The sequence below is a fragment of the Corvus hawaiiensis genome, chromosome 6 (genome assembly GCF_020740725.1).
Source record: "Corvus hawaiiensis isolate bCorHaw1 chromosome 6, bCorHaw1.pri.cur, whole genome shotgun sequence".
In the NCBI taxonomy this organism is placed as follows: domain Eukaryota; kingdom Metazoa; phylum Chordata; class Aves; order Passeriformes; family Corvidae; genus Corvus; species Corvus hawaiiensis.
The window spans coordinates 56,777,634-56,789,292 of record NC_063218.1 but is presented as its reverse complement, the minus strand read 5'-3'; positions in this window follow the sequence as shown (position 1 = coordinate 56,789,292).

The following is an 11,659-nucleotide window of genomic DNA, read 5'->3' as shown; positions in this document are numbered from 1 at the left end:
GTGTTATTACTCTGTTCCTACTCAGGGGTTCAGACCTTGTGCTCACCGAAGCAAATGAGAGCACTGGGGGCAGAGGCCATCAGGAGGTTTGCTTCAAGTGCCTATTCCTCATCCAAATTAAATGCTAATGCAGATCCACCCTGTAATTCCAAGTTGTGCCATGCTAATCTTTCTGAGGAGCTTTAGCCCGTGGAAAATCAGTTCTGCAAGACATGAAGATATTTCACAAATCAATATCTCAATTGCAGAGAAGAATAAGTGCTGTGGAAATGTGCTCTGCTCAGTTGTGTCCAGGCTGTAGACAGCACATCTCCAGACAGCATATCTTTCAACTTCTGTGGAAAGTGATGAAATGGAGGCCTCTGTGTCAGACACAACATTTTTGAAAAAGATTCTCACCAGAGATATGGAAAAAGAGCTTAATGCTGATTTTTGAACCTGTGCAGCCAGGCTGGGCAGGCCCTTCCTTTCTGGCTGGGCCTGGAGATCTCAGGGCTTTTGCCAAGGATTTGCTTTCCCTTCAATTTATGCAAACATTCCTCAGGAGACAGTATTTTATCCTTGTCATGCTAACTTGGATGCAAAGTGACTTCCCACTTATTCTCCCCCCTGCTTCCCGAGCTCTGTGAGATGCCAGCTGGGACAATGCCGTTGTGGGCACCCCTGTGAGATCAATTTGGCTCACAGCTGTACTCATTGTCAGCTGTAATTATTAGGGTTAATGTGATTAGTTTCACTTGTGGTATTGGTGAGTATCTATTGTTGTTGCCGCTGGCAGTAACTTCCCCTGTGTAAGTTCTTTGCTGTGCTGTTTTATGGCACCAATTGCAATCACGGCAGGTAAGGGAGCAGCTCCGTGAGGGAAGTGGGAAATAGAGGCTGAGGGAAGCAGGTGGGTAGAATCAATTTTATGCCAAGTAAAATACATACTGGCTGCTTGGTATAAGAATAGAAAGAACCCCCACAGATAAGATTTTTACCTTTGGATATTTTTTCTATTCTAAGATTGTGGAAAAATAAGGTTGATTCCACTCAAATTGACTACTGGCTTGTGGTGCCATGTGGGTAATACCACAACTCAGATAAGAATGTGTTTGCTGTTGATATTTTCCATCTCATTCAGGCTCTGATGTATGGTATCCCATACTATAAAAAGCAAGCTCTTCTGTATGGTATTCCAGAATGCATTTAAGTCTGTTTCATTTGTCATTTTAAAAGAAATAAGTAAGAGGTGGTAGGTGAAATGTCTTTTCTCCTCTTGCTTTTATGAACTGAGCAGAAAAGTGAGATGAATTGTAGTGAAATGTGAGAAATCTTCTCACCCTTAATTTGCCATCTCAGAATCATAAGGTTTTAGCACAACAAGTAATGTGTGGGAATATGTGTCAGTGAAGGAGAGAAGCAGCAATTTAAATTAGTTTATTCATACAAAATTAAAAAGATTCAGTTTGTTCTGCTGTTGTAGCTTAACAGGGATTTTTGGAGTCTCTCAGATGCCTGGGATTTTAGGGATTTGCACTGTTCCTGGAAAAGGGATTTGTGCCATTGAATGCTGCTTGCCATATTTCTGTTTAGGACAAATAGCACAGGCATTATAGTATGGTTTTTTATCTTTACCTGAGCTGTGTGTGCAATGGATGTGCACGTGTCCCTTTTCCTTTCTGCTTTTGGTCTCCGTCCTTTTCCTCCTTCTCTTCAGGTATTTGGCCGGCTCCAGTGTGTTTTTCAGCCTTTTGCCAATGCATTCATCTTTGTGCCAAGTATCCACATTTCTCTCAAGCTGCTAAAATTGAGTTAAAGCTGAAAAGATAAAAGAAATAGACAAGAAATATTTTCAAATTGTGATTGAAGATAAGAAGGCAACCTCCCTTCCTAAGAGAATGGGGCTTTTGGAGCACTAGCAAGCTGGAAATATGTACTTGGCTTTTGATATGGACATTCTGCAGAAAGGGCCTGTAGGAAAAGTGGATTTTGTGTTTACTGGCACAAAGAAGTCTTTTAACATAAAAATAAGATAATCCAGTCTATAAAATTTAATCTTTTGTCCATTTGAGTGCATGTAATTCCCATCAAAGTGGCATTCGATCTGGTATGGAAATGAGAAGCACGTTAGGCTTTTGAACAGGTTTTGAATAAAACTCAAGCACAGAGATTTGGTTTTAATGCACGTGTCTTCATGCAGAAATTGCCACAGTGTCTTAGGCACTTCTAAATTCCCATCCCCAGTCAGCGATTTTATTGGAGACCTTATAAAGAGAAACTCTGTGAGAAGAGCAGAGAAGGACTTTGTCCTCTTGTCCTTTTACCCAATCTTATTTTTCAAATTTTTGTGATTATGTTCTGTTAAGCTGTCACAGAATTACTACTTGCAGTTTAGCGTGCTCAAGTTCCTCTCGCAGCCATCCTGGTGCATACAAATAGCTATCAATAGCTTCTTTTAATTTCCAAGCTAAGCAAGTGGTGGAGAGGAAAGGATCTTGCAAATGCTTCAGCTCGAGTGCCAATTATGGCTCTCTCAGGAGCGTGGAGCGGAGGTGGTGGAATCGTCACCGGATCCCTCCCTCATCCAGCAGCTGGACTCGTGTGCTCATCTCTTGTTTTGGCAGCTGGAGGATCTCCACTGGCAGAGTTGGCTGCAGCAGGCAGGGACACGATGCTGCAGGTTTCTCTTGGCAAGATGGAGTTTGTTTATCTTTCAACCTCAGCTCGTGTTCCTGGGAGCCATCGTACTTCCCCACGAGTGGGAATGGAAAAGCACTGTTTTCAGTCCCAGCTTGGCTGCATTTTAAGCATTCTATAAAGGCAGGTTTTCCACAGCCTTCCATGGTGTGTCTCCCCTCCACCCCTCTTATATTTTACTTTCAGGAAAATACCCTATCTTTTCAAAGGAACCACCTCCTGCCTGTGTGTCTGCAGCCAAAGCTTTGTAGTAAGGAGAAAATGCAGCACAGCCAGGAGTGCCATGGGCTCCTGACAGCATTTCAGCCATAGCCAAGTGAAAGGAGAAAATAATTCCTTCCCAGGTGTGCTGCACTGCAGTAAGAAAAAGGTGCTTCCTGCACTTTATTTGAAAGGCTGCAGGGGCACTCCAGGCCCGTGGCTTCAGGTCTTGCTCTGCAGGCCCAAACGCAGCGCATGAGTGCTACTCCCTCTGAAAGGTTTGTTGGGACTCTTGGTTAAACTCCATGCTTCGTCCTTTTTTCCCCCTCACTAAAGGTTGTTTCACAATGCACAGAATTTTGAAGAGTCTATTTCCAACTCAGAGCTGTGCTTTTTTTTAGGAGAATGCTGAATTCTGTAGCTTATTCAGAGCCTTCATTTTTGTGTTTTCATCTGGCAACTTTTTTTTCCTTAATTTTATTTACTTGGAATTTGTCCGAAAGTATGCATGCAAATGGAAATTTAACTTACATGCAATTTAATAGTAAACTGGATTTACTAATAGAAATAGAAACAGTTTTTTAAAAAAATGACACTTATTTTTCACTTAAACTTAGCGATCAAAGGAAGTTCACTAAAGCTAGTGAATGAAATGTTTCTTTAAAGCTGTTTTCACAGGTAAGTTCCCACTCAAATTGGAAAAAAAATATAGGTGCTTTGACGGATAATTTTTATTTAATGTGTGTAATTATCTTAAAATCTGACTGAAACTCCAAAGGAAAGATTTGCTAAGAAGAGCAATTAGGTACCACCAATTGAAAAAAAAGTGGTATTTCAACAGGTGTTTCATTGTAAATAATAAAACCAGTACATAAAGCTACTAATATATTATGGAATATTGAAAAGTGTGGAGTGGTTGTGTTGACATAAACCCAGATATCTGCCTTGTAGTTTTACCTGTAAGTAGAAAGCAGCACCTTTATTTCTTTATAAATTGTTTTGTTAACTAGTGTTTTAGCCTTATTTAATACAATTAGGCCTTTCCATCAGTTGCCATAAAGTCAAGTTTAATTTTTAACAAGTCCTCTTTTTAATAAAGTTTGACTGCAAATATTTATCTTTCTATTTTTTTTTTGTCCAAGCTTTTAATGAAAACAGAAAGACAGAGGAACAAATAGAGTCGTTGGGTAGCACAGAGCTAATTTCAATATTTGGTTACTTTTTAGTTTCTTTAGTGAAGCTGGGCTGGTGATCACCAGAAGAATAAATTTGAATTTCCAACGAGCTTTGTTAAGAAATTCTATTGGAATAGATGACAAAATGGATATTGAAATTCACAGCAGTAAATATAGATTGAGATTTAAAATAATAAGGTAGGGTAAACAGAAGTGTCTTCAGCTGCAGAGTTGTGCTACTTGTGTTTTGTAAAGTTTTACTAAACCACCGGCTGAGCACATGGTGGGCTTGTGTTGGGTGAAGTACTGGATGAAGTGGCTCCATCTGAGGAAGGATGTTTGGGCTTTGGCTACTGAGATTCTGTGCTTAATTCTGCTTGATTCTGAGTCTGCACAGGATCACGTGCAGACACACATCATTTCATGTGTGTAAAACTCTTAGTTTTATGTGTATTGCTTAGTGATGTCGGGGTAAAGACATTTCAGGGTGCTGTACCCAGGTTTCTCACATGCAGAGAAGGGTGTGGTGGTCATGTAGAAGAATTGTTCACCTCAACTGTGTAAAGCTGCTACAGAGCCCTCAAATGGACACAAGTGTAAGAAATTAATGGAGTGTACAGCCTATGAAGCTGGATTTTAGTGAGTTGTTGTGCTTGGGGAACTCCTGGCAGAGACACTTTTGCCATGGTTGCTATAGAATGAGCTCCACAGCCCTCCAATATGGGAGTAGCTAAATATCAAGAGCCATTTCAAGGGTGCCTGATGCTATCAATACGATCATGAAGTGATTAATGGAGGTTGTTGAAGTCATTAAATTGAGAGATGCAGCAGGCTGAAGTTTACAGTATTGATCCAACTTCAGTCCTGGTAAAAAGATATATGGAGGAAATATAACGGTATTATTACTGCTCATCGTAAAGCCATGTGCAAAGTGAACAGAAGATCTCTTAAACTTTAGTATTACATAAACTATATAAAGCACTCCAGAAACAAAGGTATGTTCATGCTTAAAAGCAGGGCAGATGTTTTATAATGGAAGCAAATTCTACAGCACAAATAATTACATTGTAAGCCACAGTTGTGATTGTTTCCTTTACGCCGTGCGTAAATGATTCCAAAGTTGCAAAGAAGACATGAACAGTAAAAAAGGAACTGCTTTCAGCTGCAAACTGCAGGTGCTATGAGACACAATGGAACTCAAGAAGTATTGAATTAAAACCTTTTTTCCTTCCCATCTGGCCTACAAAGGGCCACATCATCTGGCTGCCAGCTGATGTGACATTTCTTCTCATCCTTCTCCAGCGGTTGGCCTCACTGGAGCAGCACTGGTGGCTGGAAAAAGTCAGCCCTTTTGTTCCCCTGAAACATTTTTCCACTGCACAGTGTCCCTGTGTCTGGGTTGCCTCGGGAAGCCCAGGTGGGATGTGCACTCTGGTGAGGTTTGGCTCTCTCCTATGCAGCCAAGCAGCATCACAGAAATACTCAAACTAATGAAACATGGAGGGATTTCAATATTTCCAGATGGCTGAGTCCCTTGCAGTTTATACTGTTGTAACTGTACTGTATTTCAATTATTTCTTAGCCATTAGTATGCACAGCTTAGTATTTCTGGTTAACATTTGATTTCCCAATGAAGGAAGCAAAGGAAGAGCCTGCTACAAAGAAATACTTCCAGTGGGGCCTAAAAATATTGCCCATGAAAATTTTCAAGCTCAAAATACAGTATGTTTTTCTGGCACTTCCCTGTGATTATGAAGCTAATGAAAATGGAAGCTGTTGCATCCATCTGTCCTGAATATTACTGGCTTTGGAAAGAGCATTGGGAACCGTGTATCACAACCTTAGGAGGAATACAGGGTGGACTCACACTTTCACCTGTGTAAGGGTACGTGGTGTGTGGCAAGAGGGATAACAGGAACAAGGGGAAATCTGTTTTCCTCTAGGTTTCATTGTCTTGAGCAGCAAGACACAGGAGTGGATACTGATGTCCTGGTTTATCATAAGGATTTAGGCTGTTAACTCCCGTGTTTGGCACGATTTGCTGACTATCAGTGTTCACAAATTGGGAGTTGTAAAGGCGGACGTTCAGAGTCATGTATTCTGGATATTACCAGTGTCACTGGCGAGTGTTGTGTTATATTGCTACAATTTGCCTTTTGCTGTAAAACTTCTCCTTCTCCCATGCCAAGGGAGAATTCTCTCTCTGTACCCAGTCCCTTCATGTTTCATGCCTTGACTTTGAGTGCTTTGTTGCCATGGCAACTCTGCACCATCCTTCTGTTGCACTGTTGCTGTTCCTATAACTAAGAAGTACATCAAATAAATTAAGCTTGTCAATCACATCTAAAAAAAGATATTGAAGATGTTTTCTGTCTATTCCCAGTATCATAGCAGGTGTAAGCAGAGTGCTAGTTCTGGACTGCACTCCCTGCCTTGCTTTCTTGGTCCTCATTACTTACAACAGATGCACTGAACCTGGTGGGAAATATTGGCTGAAAATAGTAACTTCCTCTGGATACTAAAAATTCTATCACTCTTACACTCTTTACTGGCAAAAAAGTCCCTTTTTTTTTTTTTTGTTAATTTATTCCTAATCATGGAAGTGAATATATTAATGAGTTCTCAATCTTTAGTGCTTAAGCTGTCTCGTAAAAAGAGTTAATTCCTTATGTTTTTGGCCTGTAAGTTGAAGACCAGATATAGAACAAGACTTCTCAGTCACTTGCAAGTTGGGCTCTATCTACTTCCTGCAAACATTGATTTTATTTTGTAAGGTGTCTGTCAAAACATGTAAATGCTATTCCAACCTGGCAGTCCATAGAAAAGAAAAAGAAAAAATCAACCTTTCAGGGAGCTTCCCAGGAAATACCTGGTCAGTGAATGCAGCTGACATATCATGGTTAAATATTGAGACATTTTGTTTGTAGCTGGAAATGCCAAAAATAGCAAATGTGTTATTTCTCTAAGACACTGATGAAGATAATTACTTGTCACCATTTTATCGACACGTGTTTTTCTCAGTGAAACATGTATTTGACTTTTGTCATGCTCTATAAAAATAAGGAAAATTAAAAAAATATTTTCCACGCATCATTCTTTATCTAAAAATAATATAATTTTAGAAACATGTAATCTTCTGCAAATTATATTTACCATTATATGCCTGATAGCTGGAGGCTTTCGTTGTATTGTTTGTAATTCCTGATCTGAGACTGTGCTGAACACGATGTAATTTGCTTGAAGGCTGTGTAACTCACGGGAGGGGATACAAGGAATTCCAATATTCCCATCAACAGTAAATTGGTCTGAAACCATATTAGTTGTTTCCATTTTCTTCTGAGGAAGAATAACAACCCTCACACAGATTTTTCCCTCATGCAAGCGAAGTCTATTGGCTTCCAAAGTTAGATAAATGTGTTTCTGGTATGATTTCAAAAGAAAAATAAAAAAAGAAGAAAGTAATTTTATAATTCAATAAAAGTCAAAGCCCATTTCTTTTTCAGAGTAACATTGGCTTTTGTTTGCAATGAGGTTATGAGGCACTGCTGCTTCTAGTGCATTTGAATGTTCAGATGATGAAACAGTGTGTTAATGATGCATTAAGTGAAGAAATAAATGTGTTATCAATTTAAGAAAAAAACACCATAAGAATTTTTTTTTTTTTTTGGTCTGTGAGGATTTTGCAAGTGATTGTGTTCTTAAATTCAACCAGTGGTTAAATTCAGCCATCTCTTGCCTTACAGGTCATAAAACTTTTGCTGGGTCTGAAAACCCTGTTGGTAAGGAAGAGTGGAGATGCCTGCATTGGTAATTATCCCAATTTCTATTTTGTTAACTATTTCAAGAAGGCAGGTGAGTAGAATACATTTTCTGGACATTTAAACATCCTGTCTTCTTCACCAGGGACAAATAAAACTATCAATATTCATCCCAAGTAATCTGTTTATATAAGAAAATGACTCTTTAATAGGTAATGAGGATTTCTCTTTTATAGGCCAGGCAGAGCAGGGAAGTCAGCTCTGGCAGTGATTAAAGCAGCAGGAGTGCAGAAATCCTCACAGATGTTAAATTTCATCCCTGCAGAGAACTTTTCCTTCATTTTATCCTGCCACTGGGGCTTGGTTTTGTATGTGGGCTCAGTAAACCTTTCTGTAAGAGCAAATCTCCATCAACAAGGACACTCCAACAAGGCTCTTCCATCGTTAGGATGGGTTTGTAAGTGAAGGCAGGCCCAAATCTGAACTAATATTTTGAGCTGGTGTGACTCCAGTGTTGCAGCAAAGTTCGTTCCTCTCACAGCACAAAGTGCAACTCTGAGATTTTGATGTCCTTGGTTTGATGGCTCCTGTTCGGAACAGTCCCAGGTTAACTGTGAAGTGCTAAATGCAGAACAGACACCAGTCTGCACCCTTCTCCTCCTTGGGGAACTGACAAGTGTCTTTTGTCTTCTGTGCATTGAAATTCTCAAATAAAATGCTGCATTAATACCAGCCTGTGACAATGAAAAATACTCCTGCTGATCTCTAGAGTGTCTGCAAACCCTGAAGCAGCAATTGTGATTCTATTCAATGCCACTGACAGTTTATTCCAAAATAAGCTATTTTCTTTTATCAAAGGAGGTGATAACAAGTACAATAAGCTGTGATACAGCCACTGCTGTAATAAGGAATCATGCTCCTGGAACCCTTCTTTAAACCAAAGTGTTATAAAACTCTTCTTCCCCTTAGACTAAACAAACTATTAATGAATCCTGTGAAATAAGTGACAGCTCCACAAGCTCTCAGCGTTCTCCTGGGAAAAGGAATTTATGTTTCCTGTAGCTCAGAGCACTTTCAAAAATAATTCAAGGCAAGGAAAGGAAAAGGATGGAAAGAAGTTTCAGGGCAAGTTATATCAGAGCAGCTCCACTCTCGTCAGCGTAACCAGTACATCAGCAACAGCAGAAGGGGGAGGTTTCCCAGTTCTGCGTTGCCAGCATGGTTAAGTGTATTGGGTGTAAAGCAGAGCTTCTTCCTGTTATTTGTGTCTTCTTATTCCAAAGGAAATGCTTTTTGGGGGGAATTTTGAGAATACTTATGAACTGTAGACTGATTGTGAGATATAAGGATGTTGAAGATGACAACAGGGGGCTGTCACACAGGACCAAGCAGTATGTAACTCCCAGAACAGTCAGGGATCTGTTGCAGAAGATATTTGCCCCACTCTAAGAGCCATTTGAGAAGCTGAGCCAATCTCTGATATGAGAAGTCATTTTAATCTATGTTGGCATTATCACAGCTTTGTCCTATTTATGGAACTCTGTTGTTTTGAAAAAATGCATTAATTTCAGTTTTACCTAGCACTAAGGCTGAACCACAGAAATCTATCAAGCTGTAAAATGCACCATTCCTATATGTGTGTGGCCCAGTGAACTGTGACACTGGCTCATTCCTGTGGCACTTCAAGAATATGCAAAAGCTGTCCCTGTAGCTCATAATTCAGGAAATTAAACTAAAAAAAGTAATAAAAATTCAGTGGCAGTTTGCAGGCACATAAACAAAGTTGTTGAAAGGTACTGTTAAATAGTTCTCTTGATCCCTAACCCGTCCTCCTGGACAATTCCTGAGTATATTTGGAGAGTTAATGGGAGCAAGCCCCACAGGCAGAGAAGGCCAGCACAGTGGTGGAGATTTACTGGTTTCTGTGTGTACCATTCCACAGGATTTGGCTCCAGTGACAGAGAACTGCTCGGAGTATGTTTAATTTATTGGTACAGATGTAGCCAAAGAGCAACTGGGGTGTTGTGGGAACCTTACATTGCTAAGTGTTCCTTTGGAAGAAGCGTCTTCCTTTGACCACGGCTAGTCAGGTAACTCTCTCACATGCAACCAGGTCCTGGAGAAAATCTGAGAGTCCCAAAAGGACTTGAGGGATTACTAAAAAATGAGGTGGTGAAAGCTGTGGTTTTGTGACAAAACCTCTTTTACTGATGTTCAAATTGTGAGTCAGGTTGATGCATTCTTCACACCACAGAATAACCTGAATCAAATTATTTACCTACATAGCGACTTAAAACCCCTCATGTTTTTTGCATGGTCCTGTTCATTTTTAGAAACAAGTTGAAATAGAACCTTTTTTAAGGCATCAGTTTATTTTTTTGGTCCTTTTCCATATGCTTTAAACATATCTTTAGCTATTGGGCGCCTGTAACCCCCTATCTAGATGGCAGAAATTCTCTCTACGTTCCTTGTCACAGTTGTGACCCCTGCTAATTGTAATAAGGAAACCATTTTCCCCTGGAAGATTCTGTAATAAGGTTCTCAGTCTGTTTATGTATTTCTTTTTATGTCACACATTGCCAGAACTGCTCAGGAATTATTATTTTCTATGAAATTTGTCTTTTTCAGAAATGTTTGAATTATTGAAACCAGACCTTTTCTTGGGAATGTTCCACTTATGGGGGGGTGGGTGGGGAGAAGTTACCAAAAAAGGTATTTTTGGACCAGATTTTGTGGGCCAGAGAGGAAAAAAAAAAGACCCTCCCCATGCAATCTGACACCTAATGCCTATGATGTAGGAAAATGGCATGGTAAGGACATGAACAAGGATACTCACAATCACACGTAAATATCCTTCTTCTTGTAAAGGATTAATATATTTTTTCCCCGTTTGGGGTTTGGTTTTCCTTCTGCTTTTATTTTGTGCATGATAATTTTAGGACGCCTCAGTTTCATCTGAGTGATAATAGGAAAGTTTCTGTATTTTCAAAAGGTTTCTCAAAAGGGCAAAGGAGTTTTTTGCGTTTTTTTTTTTAAAGCTTTAATCATTACACAACCTGTTAGAGGCATTGTAGCTTAATAATCGATCTCTGCGGGGGGCTGTAAAGTACTTTTAAAAATCAGATTTAGAATGGAAAATTGTTGCACTCTGTGCAAACTCATGCTTTTCACAGCCAAGAAAGCAGCCTTGCTACTGAAGTAAGAACTAATTGCCACTTCTGTATTACCTTGAGGTGCTTGGAAGGTGCCTGACATCTGTCTCAGCAGTGGTGAGGCTGTGCTCTTTTGTACTCATCCTCCCAACATCGTTAGTCCTAATGGGTGCTGCAGAGGTCTTTGGGTTTGATGGAAATAGTTGCAGGTGATAATCAGCTGCAATAGCAGGGTGGAATATTTAGGCTAAGGCATTTAGGATGCCTAGGCCTCAGGAGTCCTGCTTGGGATGTCTGCCTTCACTTGGGGTGTGCTAACCCAAAATATTGGGGATGCTGAAGATGGGGGACCCACAGGAAGTTGATAATTATGTCACCTTGAGAGCTTTCGAAGGGGCTGTAACCATGACTGAAATAGCTTCTCAGAAACTGAGAGGCACGAGCAGCTGCTCATGCCTTGTACTCAAATATTCCCTTCAGGTAAATCTTAATTGCACACCGATATTTATATAAATTTAGCACTTATGTTCTCTGTTTAAAGTGGCACAGGTGGCCTTGTGTGAAAATACTGAGAACTGGCTGCATTAGAGAAACATGGTATGAAGACAAAATTCTTTTGTTTGGCTGATTAGAGGAATTCTTTTGTGTTTGCTGACGCTGCCTAACTATGCTCTGTGGCAGGCACTTTGTGTCT